Source organism: Caloenas nicobarica, chromosome 15 (assembly GCF_036013445.1).
Source record: "Caloenas nicobarica isolate bCalNic1 chromosome 15, bCalNic1.hap1, whole genome shotgun sequence".
Taxonomy (NCBI): domain Eukaryota; kingdom Metazoa; phylum Chordata; class Aves; order Columbiformes; family Columbidae; genus Caloenas; species Caloenas nicobarica.
In genome coordinates this window covers 3644203-3666648 of record NC_088259.1, presented here as the reverse complement: position 1 = coordinate 3666648, position 22446 = coordinate 3644203, and the positions used below count along the sequence as shown (strand labels likewise).

The following is a 22446-nucleotide window of genomic DNA, read 5'->3' as shown; positions in this document are numbered from 1 at the left end:
TTGCCACCCTTTTGTGTTCCAAGATAATTTTCACCCAATAGCAAGTGGTGTCATGGCTTCAAATTCTGTGTTGCATTCTGAGTGCTGCACTTTTCTTTCCCCTCTACCTTCTGTTGCCTGGACTTCTCCAGGGATCTTTATTCACGATTTATTCTGCAAGGTTTATGCTTGCAGCCATTTTAGCAGGATGGCTAGCAGCAGATATAAGGAGAAAAACCAGACAAATGAAACCAACAACAAACACCCAGCACACTCTTAGAATTTAATGTCGCTTTACCTCAAGATCCCCAGGTGTCAAAAAGTTGATAACAACAATAAAACCACTGCCAAATCTCAGAAGGTGGTGGGAGCTGGTGACCCTGTACTGTGTGTTTGCAGAGACCTGTACTGCAATTCCAGGCTTCTGCAGAAGTGCTTCCTGAGCCCTTTAAAATGCTGTGCTGCACCTTTACGTATCATCAAGGCAAGGGGGGTTAGGTTTGGTTGGTTTTGGTTTTTTTTCCTTAAAGAGAGTAGTATTTGGTTTTAGGGCCCCAGAAACCAATGAAATCCTTGAGGTTACTTACAGCTCCTCTGTTCTGAGAGCAGTTTAACTTCTGTATACTCATTTGCTGTTCCACCAGCTGTAAAGCAGGTAACAGTGATTTTGGAAAGGCAGCATGGGGAAATGTTTATGGTAGATATTAAAAAGTTTTGTAACCATAGTTTGGAGAGCTTTGCTGGGGTGTCAGGTGAGGATGCATCCTCAGCCTTGTTCTCTGTAGGACCAGTGTGTGTCTGTGCTTTGGTAAGAAATATCTTTTCACGCTTTATGGCCACTCCTTATACCCTTGGATCCCATTCAGTTTGGCTGCGTGCTGTCCATGAGAGAATCAATGGCTTACACTGGTGCTCTGATAGGTTGTGTGGGCTGAGTTGGAGTCTAATGACAGAATTTCCCAGCTGAGCTGGTGGACAAGCCCCTCTGGTGTTGGGGTGCAAGGTGGCCATTACCAGTCCAGTGTGGTGCTCTGGTTCAGGATGTTGCTGGTGTGGGTATGTTATAATAGATGACATCGAGAGAGTGACTAAAATGCTGTAGGCCTGATGTCACAGAATCGCAGAATGTCAGGGATTGGAAGGGACCTCGAAAGCTCATCCAGTGCAATCCCCCCGCCGGAGCAGGAACACCCAGATGAGGTTACACAGGAAGGTGTCCAGGCGGGTTGGAATGTCTGCAGAGAAGGAGACTCCACAACCTCCCTGGGCAGCCTGGGCCAGGCTCTGGCACCCTCACCATGAAGAAGTTTCTTCTCAAATTTAAGTGGAACCTCCTGTGTTCCAGTTTGTACCCATTGCCCCTTGTCCTATCATGGTTGTCACCGAGAAGAGCCTGGCTCCATCTTCCTGAGACTCCCCCTTTCCATACTGATAACCATGAATGAGGTCAAAGCTTTTTCCAATGTCTTTGCATGGGGCTTCAGTCAAAGTGAGTGCTCCTGAGTGCAGGAGCAGCGTACGTGAAAATGAGCGTTAGAAACAGCTCTCGTGTCAGGATGATGTTTGAACAGAAGTTGCTCAGAGCAGGGTAGAGAGCTGGAGAACACACTGGCTTTGTTCCAGCCTCAGCCACCACTCACTGTACCCCCTTTGGTAACACAGACTTTCCCAGAAAGGCAGGTGAGATGGCAAATGGCAGAGGTGACCCTGTGTGATGGCTTTATGGGTGTGACCACACTCCCTTTCAGAAACCACATCAGTTAACCCAGTCTGATGTTCATCTTGGTCCACACCTTAGCTGAAGGCGTTGGATGACTCCGAGGGCTTTTTGTACAGATGTCTTTTTGCATGTAGTGTTACCTGAACTGTCCTGCCCCACACCATAGACCTGTAGGACTGGGATCCTGTCTGACGGGCACTAGCATAAAAATGGCAGAAGGTACTATTTGTCGGAGACATCTAGAGTTGTTGCCTTTATCTCTCTGACAATTTGTCTTCAAAACTTGTGAAATTGTTCATCTTCACGGTGCTAGTCTTTTCTGCTCTGGAAGAGAGGTCTCTGGGCCAAATTTGTCACTTATCTCTCCTGTGCTGGAGCAAATCGCTGGCTGGGAAAGCCCTGTTAGTATTCCCGGGAGATCCTTGGCTGTCTTCGTCACTTGGTGTCTGTGTTGTGGGCAGGCCGCGATAACCAGCGTGGCTATTCCCTTTGCCTCGGGTACGTGTGAGATGTTGGACAGGCCGGGAGGCCCAGCGCTCGTCCCCAAAGGGCCGTGGCCTCTGCTGGTGGCCGGGCAGGCCAAAATCCAGCTCATTTCAGGCTAGCGGCGGCGGCGTTGACGTGGGGAGTCAGGTATTATTGTATATAAAGAGAGTTTTCCTTTTATCAAAAAGATTTCATTCACTGTGTAGCTTTTTCGTACCAAAACAATTTTACAGCTGATGAGCCAAACTCAGATCACTGATATTCTGGTATGAATCGGGAGTAATTCTTCTGATTTTACTGCAGCTGCTTTGATACACAATAATAGAAGAATGGAGCTCTATGATAAATAGGGCCTTATTGGGACAAGAAGAGCAGCAGGCAGTAGACCTGGACCACATGGCTCAAAAGAAACCTTCTGACCTCATGAGGTAGCCTTAGTACTTTGTTATTTTTGTAATGAAACAGGTACATCCTGTTCTTTCTCTTCTGGAGTCTCGTCCAAACTTTTCTGTGCTCTTTGTATGCAAGTTAGAGCTCGTATTTCAGGGGGTGGGATAGCTGTGAGCTTCTGGGATGACCTGCGTGCCCCAGGTTTGCAGGGAAATCCAGCTTTGTCACCTCACTGAATTGAGAGGGGCGGATCCCAGGTCAGTAATAGTCTAAGAGAGCTCCAAGAGATGCTGTGCTGAGGAGGCCGAGCTGGGAGGCAGGGCTGCAGACCGGCTCGTCCGCAGGCCTCGAGCAGCACAGCCCCGGCAGGTCTGGTCCACGCGCCCTTACAAGGCCTTTGCTTTTTGCTATAACGCTGCTTGGTCTCAGATGGACCCATCCTGTGTGATGTTGTACCAGCAAAGGCAATGGCGCTTGCCAAGCCTTTATTTCGCAGTATTGCTTAATGCCTTGTTTTGAATGCGCTGGAAGTGTTTTGAGTCTCTCTGATCCAAACCTATTGGAGCTTTTGGAAAGTCTCTCACTAGTTTGCTGGTTTTTGGATGTGATTCTAGCTGTATATGGAAAATTTGAGGGTAGTCTGCCAAGCTGGTGCAGATTGGGCCGAAGTCCACAAGCAGGCGTTCTCTGTTCCCTCTCGTAAACCTCTTTCCTCAACATCTATCAAAAAAGCAGGATGAACCCCACTGATGGGGTTTGAAATGTGCTGGGTTCTCCAGGTGCTTCCTCTTCCCTTTGGCATCTTGGATGTTTTCCATAGTAAAGAGGGTCTGCTCTTAGCGCCAGCAGCTTTCTGATGAGCAGAATCTCTGGAATGTGAAATTCAAGAATTAAATCCCTCCGCATTCCCAGGCACTCTGCCGTCCGTCCAGGCCAGCTCTGGTCACAGCCACGTCGCTTCTGCTCTTGCTAATGTGTAATGCTGAAAATCCTGAGCTATTTTTGCAGCTACAATTAATCAAGGAGGAATACTTGATTATTTTTTTAATATAGTACTCACCTGCATCTTTAGGGAATGGAGGGATTAGTGGAACTTCATTTCCCTGGGTGTCTTTGTCCTCTGGTTGATGATTATTTTTGAACTGCTCATCATGTTGTGGGTTGGGTTGTTGTAGAGTTTTTTTTGCAGCTGTCAAAATGTCAATTCTAATGAAAGTCTCCACAGACATGCTATACATAAGTGATTTAAGCCTTTAGGCTAAGCAGGCTGTTGATAGTATTTTCAGATGAGTCAGAAAGGTTTGTGCGTCTTTTTTTTAATATATTTTTGTTTAGCTGGAATGTCTTCATCAAAATTGGTTGTTGAACTGTTTTGTTTTTTTCCCTTTTTAAAGGCTAAGCTGTTGCCTGTCTGCTCACCACAAAGCTGTTTGGAATTCAGCGTCTTACACGGCAGTCACATTGGGGAAAAAGGAAGTGCCTGTGTAATAACAATAATTGAAAATTAATAGTAGATTAAATTAATACATAATTAGAAAACACTAATGCTCCCTGTGAACAAAGGCTGATTCCTATAGGAGCCTTATGAATTGAGGAGGAAAAGTATATGACGCTTTCCCTGGGCCCTGTCTATTCCAGCCTGCAGATCATTAAAGCAATTCTAATTTCACAGAGGTTTGATCTGGAATTGATTTCTTTGTGATAATTCAATTTAGAGGCTTGCTTCCTCCAGGGTAGCAGATGACAGAAGATGAAGTGTGTAAATCCATAGCTCTGTCCACAGGCACGTGTGGAGACTGGCACCCGGCCAGCCAGGGTTTGCTTTTCTGAGGTGTGTTGGACCAATTAGTGCTTAATTAGGAAATGGTCACCACCAGCTTTGTGCCAGGCACAGAGGCTGGGTGGGATGTGTGCTGGGTGTGGGTCCTGTCATCCTTGCTAGGGAGTGTTATCAGAAACATCTTTGGCCATCTGTTCCACAGCCCATGGTGAAACCCTGGAGGATAATCCATGAGGGTGTTCGATCACCTGAGCCAAACGTGTGTTTTGCAGCCTCTCGGTTGCTTTGGGCTCATCCTCATCAGCAAAAGCCAACATAACCTTGTCTATAGCTGGTAAAAGCAGGGCAGTTGGCCCCAATGATGGGCTCGTGAAGGATTTTTTTTTTTTTGGTAGCCAGACCTCGGTGTTGTGATAAAAATGTGTGGAGGGATGAGGAAGAAGAAGGAAAATAAAGCAGAGGACAGTAAAATACAGAAGGGCGCGGTGAATCCAGTGCAGCAGGGAAAATTGGGAGGCCGTGAAAAATAATGATAAAGTTTGCTGAGCAATTGCTGTGCTCCATGCCTGCCATCCCAGTTACACTGTATTAGTGGCTTGTGGGAAGTAACGTGTCCAGCTGAAACTAGTACAGGCAGAAAGAAATATCCCCTTGTTAATTTGCTTTCTTCTTGGCCCAACACAACGCTTTTTATTTTGCAGCTTTGTGCACAAACACTCCCCATGTCCCTGATCTCTGCGGCTGTGTGTTTGGGAACCCTGGTGGAACAGCTATTCTGGCTGGGGTTTTGCTCCTGCTGCATATCAAATTGTATTTATTAAAGTGATTTTAGTCGCTGTTCTATTTCAGGGCTTTTTTTTTTTTTTAACCAAAAAAAACCTTCAGACAAACCCTGTTCAGAAGAAGGGAAAGAAATTAAGATACTTTTAGCTTTAATTGCATTCATTAGGCTTGGCAGTGATAATAAGGAAATGTCAGGGAAAGATGAATAAAAAAATCCATTATTTCAATCAAAGGTAGGCAGGAGGGGTTCATGGCTGGGTTACATAATGCTTCTTCACAGCAGCGAGCACTTATTCAATGAGTGCATTTATTTTGATCTATCTTACCTCTATATTTAGTGAGGGTTAAAAAAAAAATAACCATCTCAGCCCTGCGGGACTTGAACCTTCCAGAGTTCTCTCGTGATGGGAGCAGGGAGGTGACATCCCCGTTAGGTCCCACGTGGTGGGTGCTGTTGATGTCGGGGGGCGCCCCGCTCTGCAGGAGGTTCCCTGGGGGGACGTGATGTGCGGAGAGGTGACGTGACACCCCATGGGGTCCCTTTGCATGATGTCTCCTTGTTACGATCCAGCAAGGGGGCTTGACTTTTTGTGAGAGAAGTGCAGTGTATCCCAGTCATTAAGAAACGCAACTGGCTGGAGCTGTGGTGAGGCATTTGGAGGCTGAATGTTCTTCAACGTTGAGATGGATCTTTTTCCTCATGTCTTCTTTGCAGGCATCTCCCTCCCCTTCAAGCCCATGGGCGGTAGCTGCAGAGGCTGGCTGGAGATGGGAGTTTGTCTGCAAGAGATCCTATTCTAGTGCTTCAATATCTGACGTTTTGACAACATCTGACATACTGAAAGCAATAGACACAGAATAAAAACAAACTGGAAGAATTTGGTGTTTCCTACACTTCAGTGTTGGGTTTTGCAGTACTGTTCTGGAACACCTTGCTAGGAATGTCAATAAAATAACACATAAAAACGGGAGTTATTTTGATGCTTTGAAATACTGGTTCAAAAAAAAAAATCAAATCTTTTGCTTCCACATTTCTCATTGGAAAAATCATAATTGCAGGTTTTCTTTCAGGAAAATGGAAAGCTTTGCCGAGAGTTCTTTTGTTTTTGTAAAAAGCCCAGTTTTGGGGGCTGCTGCACACCTGGGTGGTGTGACTTGGTCTTTCTCTGCTCTGTGTCGTTCAGCTGCGGTTGTGACTTCTTGTTTGACAGAAGCGGCATCATCACTCGCTTTGCTCCGTGTCTGCTGCTCTTTCCCAGGAAGCAGATTTACTGGTCCTGCAGTTTCCTCCTCACCTACTAATCTTTTTTAACTTCTGCAATACACTTAATCTTTTAAGAGCTTCCTCCTTTTAAAGAGAAGAGGTTAACATGGTACAGCTAACATCTTACTGACATGGTTAAACATTTTGACTGTTCTGGTGACTCAGATTGGAGCTGTTGGGATCTGAAGGAGTGGGATGAGGGCTACTGCTCTTGCTGTAGATGTTGTCACCTTTTCTAAGTGGTTGCCTATCAATAATGAAAAACTATTTCAGCTTCCTTGGTGTTTTTGTACACTTTTTGCAGTAGCTTTCCCTGTTTCTCCTTCCTTCTGCTCTTCCAGTGAAAATGGACAGAGCGAGACCATTTCTTTCTGAGGGTGAAATGTGTCCAGAAAAGGAATTTTGATCAAATACAGGTACGTTACTGGTTTTAATGTGCTGGGGTATCTGGGCAATGGTAATCTGTGGCTGCCGCTGGTAGCGTCAGGGTCTCAGCGTGGAAAGGGCATTAAATTCAGGATGTATCCTGAGCAATTTGTTCTTGCAGTAGGCAGGACAGAAAGAGGTGATGAGGTTCTGGATGTTTTTTCATCAGCAAGCGGTGGAGATGGAGAAGTTGTTCCTGGCCGGATAATCTCCTGAGTCCTGGGCTGTAAACACAAGGCTGTTTTTTCCTCCCCAGCTGTTTGCAGCTGTGCACGTTGTCACCCATGCAGAGGATGAAAATGCATCCTGGAGGGTCATGGAGGCACACCTGGAAAAGCTGCTCTGAGACAGATCGCTTTTTACCTAGTGCCAAGATGAACTTGTATGGTAACTATCTCCAGTACATATTAGAAAAATGGTGCTTAAAGCATCTGGGTCAAATTGAGGTAATTGGAACGAACCTCACTAATTCGGTACCCTGATTAATTTGCCGTGCTCTGAGGAAACTGCAGGAGGGCTGTGCTTTGCTATTCTCTGGTGTAGGGCACAGCCCAGCATGTGATTGTGGAAAAGCAGCCAGATGTTTGGCAAGGACTTTGGGACCGAAATGAGTGATGGCCTTTTACATGTAGCTGCCTGGGGCTGTAAAGTAACTACATCGAACATGCTGTTTCACAGAAGGCAAAACGTTGGTGGCTGATTTTCATATAAATTCGAGCAGACTGTTTGCTCAAGGGTTTGGATCTTGGCTCCCTCATCAGATAACTCAGACTGGACCCTCCCAATTCGGGAATGGGAGAAGCACAGTACTGCCCCAAATGCTGTCTTGAGCTGCTGCAGATTTTTCCGCTGAGAAAGTTGCTGTGAAAAGAAACTGTGATCGTGCAGAGGGCTAGTTCTGACTCTGCAGAGGGGTTCGTGTTTGCGAGGACCAACTCTTGTAAGTGGGAATCCCCAGGCTGCTCTTGGGAAATTCAGGTGCTCGGGTGCAGTCCCTCGCTTTGAGGCACCAAATTGAATTCTGCAGCTGAATCTCAGCCCAGCCATGTGCATACAGATTGTCCCCAGTGCCTCCACCAAGCCCTGCGAGGAGCCACGTCCCTCCAAACCTTCTCCCTTTCCTCTGTGGCTGCTCGTGTGCACCCACCCTGCTGTACAGCCGAGAGTGGGCTGGTAGGAATGTGCCTTTTGTATTCACAAGCTTAGGTGTGTGTTTGCGGTTTGGCTTTTTTTTTTGTGTTGGGTGCATGTCTGTGGTGGATGAAAACAAGGTATTGTGCTGCTGGAGGCAAGGTTTAAATTTAATTCCTTCGCGATTTGGTAAAATTAGAGGGCAGTGTGTTTAATGAGACATCCCCAGGTGAATGCCCCACACCCAGGACCCTGGGAGAATAGATGTGATGTTCCCGGCTTTACTGACATGCTTGCCTTGCTTTGACCCCTTGATGAGGCACTGTATGGTCACATTTAACTGATCTAAAGTGCTGAGTTGCTTTATTAAAGTGTTTAAAGGCAAGGAGAATGGAAAGATTTTAGGTTTAGGGGCCAAACTCTGGCTGGGTGCGAGGCAGAATTGTAGAATGATAAAATCATTTCAGTTGGAAGAGACCCTCAGGATCATCCAGTCCAACCATAACCTAACCTAACTCTAGCACTAACCCATGTCCTTAAGAACTTTGTCTAAACACCTTTTAAACCCCTCCAGGGATGGTGACTCCACCACTGCCCTGGGCAGCCTGTTCCAATGCCCGACAGCCCTTTCCAGGAAGAATTTTTTCCTAATATCCAATCTAAACCTCCCCTGGCACAAGTTGAGGCTGATTCTAAGCTGAGCTTAGAATTTGGGATGGATTAAGGGCAGCAGCTCGGACCTTGTAGGGATGCTCAGGTCTCTGCTGGAGTCGGGAGGGGAGGAGGCAGAGTCTGTGGACTGGGGAGCTGGGATCTCAGCTGCTGCCTGTGCACTGAGAAGCAGAAAGGAAAATCCCAATCGCTTCTCAGTCTTCTGTGGGCAGATCCATCCTGTTGTACCAGCCTGGATCACTCGGACAAAACCTCTCATTGCTATTCACTGTGACCTTGTGAAGTGGTTTCTTCAGAAGGTTGTTTGCAGGAGGAGCAGCCCTGTGGGATGCTGCACATGTCCTCTCGGCAGGGCCAGGAGCTGAGATGGCTGCAGCGAGCGAGACTTGCGTTTGCTCTGCCTCCCTCCTCTCTGCACACTCCTTTCCATCGCCTCTCCCCGACAGGCTTTTCTGCCCCCTGAATTATTTTATCTTTTTTTTTTTTGAGTGCTTTCTTCTTGCTTTACGGTTGGCGTTTTTATGTTTGCAGCCAAGGATGTGGCTTTGCCAGTCTGACTTAAAACATGGGTGTGAATTCATCCGTGGTTCAGCAAACCATTGCCGTGTTACCTGGCAGTGATCAGTCTGAGCCCCACAGAAGCCTTTTCCTGGTGGCACAGAGGACGTGCAGGCTCCTGGTGTAAGGGAATTGCTCATCTGCACAACTTGATTTCTGGCATGGTAGAAAAATACACATTGTAGACTGCTGAGCTAATCGACTGGAGTGACAATGATACGGATATGTCTGGCATCTCCACAGCGTTTCTGCATCGCTGATGAGACAAGCAGAAGATCACAGGAAGGTTTAAACTAGACCGGCACAAAAATCCCTAGGAAGTACTCTGCTCTGCAGATTTTAAGGAGACATCGCAGCCACAGTTCGAGTGAAAAGAAAGCTTAATATTGAATGGTCTTTCGAGTCCAGAGCAAATTTAGCAACATCTTTCCACCTCACCTCTTTGCAATAGGGAAGCATCTTCCCTATGAATGGGAAGAAATACAGAAAATTGCAGGCGTCAGGAAGCTGGAAGGGTTGCTGTGGACCTCTCTGGGTTGCAGAGGGGACATGGTGCAGCAGCCAGAGGAAACATGTGAAGCCTTTTTTGTGATCTTTCCTGCTTCTGTGAGCCCTGGACTCCATGACTGGCCTTGGGGTGCATGTCCATGCACAGCAGTGCCAATGAATTCATCATCTTTGCTATCTGACACTTTTTGATCCACATAGCAGCCCAGCACAGAAGAATGTCTAATGCATTTTGGTTTTTTTGTCCAATTTTGAACTGTGACCATGGTTTATAAAGATTAAAAGTTGTTTTATGGTATGAGAGAGAGAGAAATCATTCAGGTCCACGTGCAAGGATGGATACTGATGCCAAAGAACCGCTGCGTTTTATATTATATGACTTGAATGTGGCAAGGAACATGGCATTTAAACCAGAAAAAAGGGAAGCAGCTCAAGTGGTTTTAAAGATTTCCATTGCCCACTGGTTCATCTTTAAACTAAATGAAACTTATACTCGCATACACTAGAAACACCATAAGTTTGAGATTTTTATTTTGTTGGCACGGCCAGCCGGGCAGGGAGGGGATTGTCCCGCTCTGCTCTGCGCTGGGGCGGCCTCACCTGGAGCATTCACTGTGTGCAGGGCTGGGGACACAGGAGAAAAAAGATATTTAGCTGCCAGAGAGTGTCTAGAGGAGGCTACGAAGTTGGTGAAGGGTTTGGAGGGGAAGCCGTATGAGGAGCGGCTGAAGTCCCTGGGTTTGTTCAGCTGGAGCAGAGGAGACTGAGGGCAGAGCTCATGGGGCTGCAGCTTCAGCAGGGGAGCAGGAGGGGCCGGGCTGAGCTCTTCTCTCTGTGACAGTGACAGAACCCAGGGAATGGCAGGAACATGTGCCAGGGAGGGTCAGTTGGACATGAGGAAAAGGTTCTTCCCCCAGAGGTGCTGGACACTGGAACAGGCTCCCCAGGGAGGTGTCACGGCCCCAACCTGACAGTGTTCAAGAAGAGACTGGACAACGTCCTCAGACACGCGGTGTGACCTGTGGGGTGTCCTGTGCAGGGACAGGAGTTGGACTCCGTGAGCCTTGGGGGTCCCTCCCAGCTCAGGACATTCTATGATTTTGTTAGTGTAGGAAACAACTGTACGTGTAGAATTTTTACTCCTTCTGGCCATACACCCCAGGAAGAAAGCCAGCCTGGAGCTGCCGGGGTGCTTGAGGAGACTTTGTGCCCGGTGAACAGATGGGTTGAAAACTTGGCTGAGTATGATGTCTCATGGAAACTTTCTCATTGAAAAATGATGCTTTTTTTTTTCTTTTTTTGAGAGGAGGGGTGGCAGAGACAATAGGACACCAGGCGGGTGACAGGGGTGCTGTCATGGTGGCACCTCTTGTGTGACGCTGGAGCAGGTCAGCACCAAAATGTTGCGGGGGATGTTGAACAGCCACCACTCTCTGTCCAGAAATGCCGCTGTGGGTGAGGACAGGGCAGCATACGTCATGTTTGCAAAGTGTTCTGGGCTCCCTTGAAATGAGAGGCATAACATGAAGGTAAGACTGTATTTAATATACCACGTTTAATGGCAGGACTTTCAGTGGAGCCCAAGTATCTTACTTGCATCTTAATGAAGTCCAAGGCTATTTGATCACCTGCCTTCCCCAGGTGTTTTTGAAAAGCCAAGCCTAGCAGCAGGAGGGAATGCAGAAGGATAAGCCATGTGTAATGCCAGCAATAAAGATAGGTGCTGAGCCCTATATATAGATATTTATCGTGTAAAGATAGGTGGCTCTATCTCTCATCTAATGTATTTTGCAGTATGTTTCATATGATCTAGCTTTAGTACCAATAAAGTTTGTTTTAAATTGGATTTTGGGAAAACAGGCAGACAGGCAAACATGGCAAGAACCTGCCTTTTGCTGAATAGTGATGTCCTGGCTGGGAGCAGGCGTGTGAGCTTGTGGTTAGCATGAGCCTGTGGTCCTGCTTCCTCCTGAAGGCACAGGGGCTTTGGGGAAAAGACTCTTCATACACAGAAGTAGGAATCCCAAGTTGATACTCCTGCCTCAACAAGACCTTTATGTTAAATGGCATTGATCTGCTTAGCTGCATGAATCAGAAATACTCTTGCAATCTGTTTCGCTCTTCCCTTAAGCCAATGGGAATGAGAAATCAATTTAGGACAAATTAGGCTAAATTGAACTGGGGATGATGCTCTTTGGAATTAGGGAAATGCTTATTTAAACCAGGTTGCTGAGGACTCTGATAAAATAGCCAGGACCAGCATGTGCTGGGGGTCAGGTCTGGGTGATGGGTGGTTTGGGGGTGCTGCTTTGCAGGAGAATGCTGAGGATCAGGACACTGCCAGCACCTGCCTGCCCCCTTCCCTGGAGCACACCCGCTGCTCCTGCCTTATGAGCAGGCACTAATGCTCCTGTAGGCATCTCTAGCAGTACCTAGGTGGGATCAGCTGTGTTTTTCTAGGTACAGACACACTCCAAGCCAAACACAAGCTAGTACAGTTTGCAGGGACTGAGCTTCTCCTAATGAGCCCATGGGACACTGTGAGGCCTCACTTTGAATCCTGGGGTCAGTTTTGGGCCCCTCATCATAAGAAGGACATTGAAATACTAGAGAGAGCAGAGGAGGGAACGGAGCTGGTGAGGGGCTGGAGCACAAGTGTGATGGGAGCGGCTGAGGGAGCTGGGGGTTCAGCTGGAGAACAGGAGCTGAGGGGAGACCTTCTGATCTCTGAACTGCCTGAAAGGAGCTTGGAGCCAGGGGGGGTCGGGCTCTGCTCCCCAGGAACAAGCGCCAGGACCAGAGGAAACGGCCTCAAGTTGCACCAGGGGAGGTTGAGGTTGGATCTTGGAAACAATTTCTTCCCCAAAGGGCTGTCGGGCATTGGAACAGGCTGCCCAGGGCAGTGCTGGAGCCACCATCCCTGGAGGGGTTTAAAAGGCGTTTAGATGAGGTTTTTAAGGACATGGTTTAGTGCTGGAGTTCGGTTAGGTTAGGGTTGGACTCAATGATCCTGAGGGTCTCTTCCACCTGAAATGATTCTATGACAGTGTGTTAGTGTGAGGCCAGTACATCCCTCCACATCCTCTGCCTCTGTCCTGGCATCAGGCAAGTCGAAATCCTCAGTGTATCTCACTGGGCAGCTGCAGCCCCACCAAGGATTTGTGACGATGAAGCTGCCGTGGGTGAGCAGGGAGATGATGCTCCAGGAGCTGGGTTCTCCTGGTGACTTCCTGCACCGTGGCCTGAAGGGCTGGAGCTTCTGGTTCCCATGTGTTCAGAGTAAACAAAACCAGCATTGCTCCAAGCTGGGAGGACAAGAATTTGTCTTGTGATGTAAATTACTGTCCTAGATACTGCTCTTTTGCTTCAGTGATTAGCTTGTCTGCTTTGTTTGTAGTGGAGGAGTCTGAAAGACCGCTTCCAAGCATAATGGGATAACTTGGTGCAGGAAACTGGCACCAGCAGTTTGGGGTGGGGAAGCTCAGCCAGATGCATTGTCTTCCTCATCCTCTAATTGCTGGGTTTCCAAGCACATATGTCAGAGCACGTACACTGCACTGCAGGATTTATGAGGTGGGTGAGCTACATCAGCAAAAAGAGCACCCACCACGTCCTAGCCAGGAAGAGCCTGGTGAAGTCAAAGAACAGCTGTATCAGCAGGGACCCTTGGTCTGTCTCTGCACACCCCCACGCTACGCAGAGCGGAACGTTCCCCTGACATGCCCTGCTTCTGCTTGCTGGTGAGGCTGTGCCGTGGATGGTAGCGCTGGCTGATCCTTCACCTGAAAGTTCTCACTGTGAGCTCTCACCAGTGTGGCTGTTGTGAAGGAACGGTGGCATTTGAGGTGCTGTGTCCTTGTATCTCCCATCCTGGCATTTTGGCACAGAGCTGTTCATTAAGCCCGTGGGCTGATGGCTTGTGGAGTGGGTCAGTGTGTGCTGAGCCCTCTTGGAGGATGCCACGAGCCCCACTGGTGTGTGGGGGAGGCGAAGGCACTTACTGCTTCTGTGTGAAGACAAGCACAATGCTCAGAAGTGGGTATGGGCATGTTTTATCTCTTTGAGCAGGACTGCCCGGGAAGGTGGATGTGACTGTAATCCATGAAGGGCACGGATTTCTTAGCATATCTGGCAGGGGTGATCCCAGAGTAGATTTTGGCTGGCAGGAACCGTTACCATGGCCAGCCGTGGGTGCAGCCCTTACATTTCCCTGTAAAGTAATTACCACAGTGTTACACCTCCCCATCTCGCTGTGACTCTTCCATTTTGCCACATAGACACACGCCTAGCATCCTTTTCATTTCCTGAAGACAAAACAGTGATGGGTGGTCAGTCTCCTCAGGAGGGGATGGGCAGCAGGAGGGAATCGTGTCAGGTCTTCCCTGTCTGCTGGATGGAGGAGCAGAACCCAGCAGGTGGTGACGTGTTCCTGTTAATCCATGCCACCTCCACCTTCATGCAAGGACACAAGACTGTCATTCCAGAGATGACAGCAAGGGTGCCTCTTCCTTCCCGCTCTCAGATAGTATTTCCAGGGTCCCAGAGCTTGTCTGTGCAATGGGTTGCATAGTCCTATGTGAAGTACCACGATGAACGGGGGTGGCTTGGTCTTGCTGTGTGCTGAGCAGGGGTCTGCAAAGCAGGGGTGCCCGAAGTAGGAGGTTTGGGGGAAACTGGGGTGTTGGCAGAGCAAGGAGGAGAGTGCTGGGGCTGTTCTGTGGGCTGGGTTGGTGTTAGGAGCTGCTTTGACAAAGGGAAAGAGCTCAGGACCTGAATTATATCTTTCAAAGTAGTGGTAGATACTTTGTACAGGAGAGAAGCTCATGTTGGGGTGCTGCCTAAGCAGGACCCTCTCCCAAATGTTTGGGTGTGTGCCTCAGGCTGTCCCCTCTGTGCACCCAGCTGCCTCCATCTGTCTTGGCGAGGAAAAGCTCTGTGTGTGCACCAGTCAAGTGAGCCTGGAGAGCCCGGCCGGGAGCTGCTGAGCAAGCAGGGGACAGATTTAGTGGCCTCACAGCTTTGCTGACCCCAGCCGAACTGTCGTGTCCAGCCCCCTCGCTCACCGCTGCAGAGCCGGTCACCTGCGGGAGCTGCACGTGGAGCCACCGAGTCGCTTTCGCTGCTGTCGTGCGGTGGGGGATTCGCGCCAGGTCCCTGAACATCAACCATCTGCACCATCTGTTAACCCCGTAGTTAATGGGCTTTGTAAGCAGCTCGTGTTTGGGATTTTGTGGAAGTTTTGAGTTGCTTTGTGGGCAGTGAGCTGTGCAGAAACCAGGATGGGGGCTGCAGCGATTCTTACAGCAGGGCTGGTATTACAGGTGACACACACGGTATGCTGAAAGTGGGGCTGATGTTTCCTTCACAGGTCTGTCATTCCCTGATTGCTTTCAGCAGGAGGATATTCAGGTGGCAGGGGGCATTTTATTTCAAAAAAAGCCATTCCCATGTGTTTCCAAACAGTTAAAATTCCCTGCTTGTTTGCCAGTTCCACATCTTTCATTCAGGCATCTCATGGCCAAGAAGAAAGTCCTGCCATCCCAGTATGGTTCTCCTAACCTCTATAATGGAGCAGTTTAGGTAGGAAGGGACCTTTGGAGATCCCTAGTCCAGTTTCTGAGCTGTTGCAGAAGCTGAAGGAGATGTCTCTGGATGGGGGAGATATGGGAATGGTTTGTAGGTCTGTCTTCCCCACTTGACTGGTATTTCACAGCATACGAGCAGAGAGCTGCCTTGTGCTTGACCCATGGGGTTCCTCCTCGTCAAGTTCTCTATCCCAATGATCCTTTTCCAAGGATCTCTCCTAAAATGTCTGAGTTCTTCTCCCCTTTTCACCCTTTGGGGTGTAGTAACCCCCCTAAACATCCCTGTGGGCAGCATGTGTCTCAAGTTCTGAGGCTCTTCATTCATCACACCGTATGTAGCTTCAGAAAACAGCACTCAGTTTGCTCATCCTGTTTGGATGATGCAACAATTTTTTTTTTTAAAAAATAAACCCCTAAAAAAACTAAAAATAATCATAAAAAGAATTCCTGAGTGCACTGAAACAGCAAATAAAAGGTTTTCTTACCTTTGACAGGGATACAGACAGGGAGAACCTATTCTGGTAGCCCTGCGTCCTTTATGCCACGTGGGATGTGCTGTGGAGCACGCGTTTCTCCCGGAGTGTATGAAAAGCTGTCCTCTTCTAATCACCACTCATCACCTTTAGGTAAATCAATACTTACTCGTCCTTGTAAGATCGTTTCATGCAATCAGTCAAGAAGAGATCCTGAATGAGGAGATCTTTTTCATAAAATAACTTCTTTCATCAAATTTGAAATGTTTGGAAAAAAATATAGATGTGCCAGGAAAAGTGTTGAATAGAAAAAATATTCCACTCAAAAGTCTGTTTTGAAAATTCAACTTCTTTGTTTCAAATTTCAGCTTGTGATGGAGGGGTTGTTTTTTTTTGATGTTTGTTTCTATTATTGGGGTGTTGTGGTAAAACCAGGCAATCTGTGGAGGTGACCCTTTATTTCAGTCCTGGTCAGATAGAAACCATACTTTGTACCAGAGGAAAAGCAGAACATAAGAAGTAGACTTTTAAAAGCTTGAGTATTTGAATATTCAGTGTTCATTCCTAGGTGTAACAGCTGTATGAGTTCAAGGTCTGTCTCAGCTGTGCAAATCTGTTTTCTGCTGGGACGGATTACTCAGCAGTGTCTTGTGTTTTTCCGAACTAATTTCCATTTTCCTCCTTTCAAAACCACTCACCTCATGTTTTATAGAGACTGTTGTGTTTTGCACTACTACTGAAATATTTCTGCTCTTAAGTGAAAATGAATTTGTGTCTGAAGTCAGTTTACACCTGTACTTTGTTTACTGTAAGAATACCTTATGATACTTCTGTGTTGGGTGCTCTGTCACCAGGGCAGTGACACAGGTACTGTCCCTGTTGGAAGATACATGCTCCCAATTGCATCTTCAACTCAAGCTGCTGCTCATCGTTGTAGCTCTGAAGGTCAGTGGTTGTGTCCTGCCCATCCAGGAGGAGCTGGATGGCCCAGGCTCAGCCAGGGCACCCCAATGGGATGCAGAAACCAGAGCTTCTCACTGTTGGGCTTTGTGAAACATCCTGAACAAGATGTAGGTGGTATTATTTGGAAGAAGAGAGACTTGGAACAGCTCCTCTCATTGATGGCTGCCCAAGATCTTTGGTACTGCCCTAAAGCTCAACCAGAACGAGTTTTCAGGAGGAAAACATGACACGCTGTGCGCAGGTACCCCCTGTGCTCAGAGCTGGTGGATGTGGCTTCTGCTGCTGCACCCGCCACCACTCCAGACAGGAGGTTTCTTCCAAGCTTCTTCCTCAAGTGGTTTTGATGAAGAGCTCTCAGAGTTGTTCAGCTTCAAAAAAAATGTTTAAAATTCAAGCTGTGTTGCTTATTTGTGATTGGCCTGAGAAGCTGGAGGGTTTCTAAGAGTCACTCGGAGCTGTGATTGCGATGAGCAAATGAGCACTTGTGGCCTGAAAGCCTGCAGGTGGGGAGGAAAAGTTTTCTTCCCACAAACAGGATTGGGAGAAATTTGAGGAGCAGGGACCGTGTACCTAAGGGAAAGCTGTAGAAGAGGAAGAAAACAAGATTTTTTTTTTTTTGCATCATAATTTGACTCTCACCTGGTTGTGCAAATAAACATTTTGTTTAAATTAGCTCCAGACATGACTGCAAACATATATTAGGGGTCCTTGAAATGTTCGTTAAGGACTTTCTTTAAAGTGCTCCTTAATCAAATGCTTTTGTCATTGTACTGTGAGTTGTGTGTGTAACTGGTTCCCCCTTTTCCCACCTGCCAGCACTGCTGCTGGAGAAGCAGTTTAATGGAAAAACTTTTAAGAGTAAAGTTATGATTTTAGGAGTTTTCTTGTCTCTGCTGGTTGGAGCTGCCTTTTTCTATATTTTCCAGCTTTTTTCAAGTCGTGCCATAACTTGTCACAGCTGGAGCCAAGCCAGAGTGTAGATGTTACCTTCTCAGAAGCTCTGGGCCATTTGGCCATCCCCGGCCCAACCACGAGGCTTGTGCCATCCCCTCTGGCCACCTCATCTCTAATTGAAGCCTCGCCGGGTTGGCCGTGCTGCGCTGTCCCCACTTTAGTGCGAGAAGTTACTTAAGGTGTAAATGTTGCTCGGAGTAGTAAGGCAGCCATGCATAAATCTGATAGTAAAGCTGGCTGTTCTCTTGCCAGTAGCTGACTCCATGGCTGGGGGCCATTTCTTGTCTCCGCTTCATTTCCCCAGCTGTAAAAAAAAAAAAAAAAAGTCTAATGGGGAAACCTCAGGCTCAAGTCTCCCAGCAGAGGTTTTTCCTGTTGCTTTACTGTTTTGTGCTCTCGGTGTTTTCCCTCTAGGGTGCAGAGAGCACTGTTAGAGGTGCCTGGTGCAGTGATGTGCCTGCAGCTGTTGCAGAGAAAAGAGCTCGGGGAGCTTTTTAAAGCTGCGATGCTGGGGGGTGAGGCCAGATCCTGCTCCTGGCTGTGCCATGAGGTGCTTTTCTGCCTTGGGGTGAATTAAAATGACTTCGGGTGTCAGTGTCCCTGCCTGTGTGGAGTGCTAAAGCATCCGTGTCAGAGCATGTGATATTGTCCAGGAGGACCATGCGCTGGCTCTGAGACGATGCAGCACTTGTGAACGGGAAAGGCGGTACCCAAGCGCCTGATAGAGGTGCAGGGCTGGCACGGGTGATGTCCCACTGGTAGGTCCTCATTGCTGCCTCTCATTATGGATAATGTGTTCATTCAGACTTGGGGTGCACCCTCACCTACCCGGGTAGGAGCAGTTGATGCCCATGTGGGCACAACACCTGTGGCTGTTTCAGTAGGAGGGGGTGAGCACCCACTTGGGGATGTCACTTGTTAGAGGGGCCGGGGAGTCGTGAGACTTGAGGCAGCTGGAATCTCAGTGACACTTCGAGTCATCAGCAGACACAGGGTCGGGTCCTTTCCAAATGTATACGGAGATGTATGGCGTTGGTGTTGCTCACTGCAGCACTGTTACAACATGCATGTTAAAGTGGGGAGGGGGAAATTGAATTTCTGCTTTCCTGTGTCCTTCAGCTGATGCTTTCCCTGCTGCTCCATTGCTGCTCCCGTAGCTTGTGCAGCACACCAGTGATGACCAGTGGTGACCAGTTGTGCCCTTCCGAGAGTCTGGGGTGTTTTTAGTGGGTGGGTGAGGGTGCGAAGGACGTGTTTTCTCATCAGACGGATTCACAGGGGATGAGCAAAGCAGCAGATGATACCACATTGGACTTGTCTCTGTTTTTGGCCGAGCACAGTGGATGTTTACAGTGAAATGCCATTTCTTTGCTCTTGGTGGCAATTCAGAGGTGACTTGTAGCATCACCTGGCTTTTTTCTCGCAGGGACATTGTCCCTGTCTGTGTGTGAGAAGATGTGGAGGCAAAATATATGTGAGTTCTGCAGCACTGCTGTTAGTACAAGGCTAGGGGAAGTTGATTTGAAATTTAAAATATTCCTTCAAGACAGACTGGATTTAGGGAAAAGCTCTATGTTCACGTATGTACAGAGAAGAACGAGCAGATAAACTTGTTATATTATTGTGGGTTTATGTTAGTGGTTTCTTGGAAGGGGGGTTGTATCTTGGGGTTAAACTCATCTCATACGAAGCCTGTGGTAGCTGGGGATCCATGAGAGAGAGGAGGATATTGCTCAAAAGAAGCGGTTGTTTCAGAAAGGGTAGTGCTGAGATGATGTGTAATAAGATGTTTCTGACAGGAGGCCGTGAGGGAACTCCTGCATGCACAGATACACACCGGCTCCAAAATATATTTATATATTAAAATATAGCTGTTCACTCTACTCACTTTCTTCCATCCTGGTGATAGGATCTGATGGCAGGTTGAAGGTACTTTCCTGCAAATGAACTTGGAGAATTTTTTTTTCTAATTACTAATGCCATAAGAGTTAAAAAATCGCAAACAAAAGAAAACCCTAAAACTATTTTTTTCCATCTGTTTGAAACCTCTGGCTGGCAGGTCGACTTGCTTTGATATCAGTAGCAATGCTGGTGGTTGTTCTCCTTGGGTCAAACCTAAAGAAATAAGTGAAACCACTTCTTCTCCTGTGGCAGCCTCGTGCCTGTTGCATCCTGTGGTTGGGCCAAGTGTGGTGACACTTAACGTTTTTCTTCCAGCTCAGTGTTTTGGCGTTCTTCATGACAAGAAGAGCTAAAAATTATCTCTGAGCAGCTCTCCAAAGCAAACACGGCTGGATCGGCCCCTGCGCTGGTGTGCACTGGGCTATGGTTTGAAGAACCGCAAGGGAGCACCCAGCTCGGAGTGTGGTTTGTCTGTCCCACAACCACTCATGAATTAACCCCAAGCGTAAACTTCTGAGTAGTTGTTGTTGTTGTTGTTTGTGATTTGGGGTTTTTTTGGTTGGTTTGTGTGTTTGTTTTTTGTTTGCTTGTGTTTTTGTTTGGTTTTGGTGTTACTTGGGAGGTGGGATGAGGAGCCAGTGTTATTCCTCGGTCTGTTCACAGCCGGCTTGTGCCCATTTCTCTGTATACCAGTCTCCTATTTAGCTTGAATGATTTTTCTGTGTGGCTTGATGCTTGCCCCTATAGAAAACAGCTGTATTGCCTCCCAACCTTTGTTTGCTAGGCTAAACAAGCCAAAAATAGGTAACCAGCTTCCTTGATCCAACTGATACTTGGTTCTGGAGCCATTAGATGCCTCCCAGCTGGTGCAGCAATGGGGCTGGACCTGAGTCCTGTGGGTCTGCATCCCCATCCAGCCTTTTGCAAAAGCCTCCTGATCCATTAGGTTGTTTCCAAATGACTTTTTCTTCATTTGGAATATAAATGTCCCATTTGTGTGTCCGATGCCCAGCGGTGACCTGGGGACATGCCCTCTTGCTGGCCGGGTGATTGGGGCTGGTGCCTCCGGTACCTGTGGCTGCAGCATCAAACTCCCAGTTATCCCAGTTGGACAGGTGAATATCCCAGCAGGAGGAAAAAATATCAGTAGGAGCTGGTTATGATATTTTTCTACTTGCTCCTGCCTCATCTCTACCTCTTAGCCATGCAAAATCTGCCAGAAGTTAAGCATTATGCATGCCTTGTGAAGGTCTCAAAACCAAAGATGTTATTTGTTGCAGATTATCAGTCAGCTCCCAGAGCTACAGAGAAATCTGTTGCTGTCTTGTATAACCCCTTCCAAGCAATATTTTTTCCACTGTGTGAAATAACTCAGTGAATTTCTAATTACACAAATCTAATTAAAGGCTGAATGTAACGACTATGCCTAATCATAATGATACACCCACTTCATTAAAAAAAAAAAGAAATTGCTAGTGTACGACAAACCACCTAATTTAGTACACAATTAATTTCCACCTCTCCGGCTGGAGCTGTGTGAGCGCTGGCCCGTGTGGCATCCCCAGAGGTCCGTGTGGCCAAGCTGGGTCTCGCGTGGCTGCGTTTGAGACGCTGGCTCTTCTGTGAGTTGGTTCTTGAGGTGTCTGTAAGATGGGGGTGAGGAAGGACCCTCCCAACTGACCAGAGCTTTGGGGGACCGTGGGCTGTGTGCTGTGACCAAGTGTCCAGGGAGCCACTCAGCTGGGGTTTAGTGGGTCTCGTATGTGAAGCTCAGCAGTGGTAGGGCAGCGGAGGTGCCCGTGTGGTGTGCTTGTTTGTTTTCCATGTCAACTCTACTTGATCTGATCTGCTCTGAGACCAAAGTAGCACAAAAAGTTATTTATCCCCTGCTGGAGTTCTTCTGTGGTTTTCAGTGAACCGCGCCAAAGCCTGGAACGAATGGCACACGTCTGACAAAAGCCTATTGTGTAAAACTTCTGGGATCTGCTCTCCTGGAAGGTGCCTCTGCCATCAGCTGCAAGATAGAAGCATCATGACGGGCAGCACCCAGCTGCCAGCCGTGCTGTGCGGGTCCAGGCGGCTTCTCAGGCCTTTGCTGAGGGATGTGCTGGTCTGTCGATTCTGCCTTCCAGCTCCAGTGCAGTGTCTGCTTGTGTGGGAGCCCTGGCAGCATTGCTGTCAGAGGGAGACCACAGAATCCCAGGCTGGTTGAGGGTGAGGGGACCTCTGGAGATCCCCCAGTCCAACCCCCCTGCTCACGCAGGGTCACAGAGCAGATCACACAGGTCGGTCCAGGCGGGTTTGAATGTCTCCAGAGAAGGAGACTCCACAGCCGCTCTGGGCAGCCTGGTCCAGGCTCTGGCACCTCACACCAAAGAAGTTTCTCCTCATGTTCAGATGGAACCTCCTGTGTTCCAGTCTGTGCCCGTTGCCCCTCACCCTGTCACTGGGAAACACTGAACAGTCTGGTCCATCCTCTGACACCCACCTGGAGATATTTATAAACACTGAAATCCCTCTCAGCTTCTCTTCTCCAGCTGAACAGCCCCAGCTCTCTCCTCAGAAAGGTGCTCTAGGCCCCTCATCTCCATAGCCCTCCACTGGACTCCCTCCAGTAATTCCTTGTCCTTCTTAAACTGGGGAGCCCAGAACTGGACACAGTAACTCCAGATGTGGCCTCACCAGGGCAGAGCAGAGGGGGAGGAACAACCTTCCTCCACCTGCTGGTCACACTCTTCCTCACGCACCCCAGATACCATTGGCCTCTTGGCCACAAGGGCACATTGGTGACTCATGGTCGACCAGAACTCCCCAGGTCTCCTCTGCGGAGATGGGTTCTTATAGCAAGATATGGACTCTAATCCGTGCAATCG

The 22446-nt window shown here is 48.0% G+C and overlaps 1 protein-coding gene across 2 annotated transcripts in view; it reads left to right on the top strand.

Annotated features, from left to right (window-relative positions):
• The window catches only part of RALY (RALY heterogeneous nuclear ribonucleoprotein), a 139220-nt gene that overhangs the window by 13888 nt on the left and 102886 nt on the right, over window positions 1-22446 (top strand). The window contains exon 2 of one of the 2 annotated variants that reach the window (XM_065645494.1): window positions 15776-15907. The exons of the other annotated variant lie outside the window; for it this stretch is intronic. The gene's annotated coding sequence lies outside the window, so the exon portion shown is untranslated. The remainder of the gene's footprint in view (window positions 1-15775; window positions 15908-22446) is intronic. 2 annotated transcript variants of the gene reach the window in all.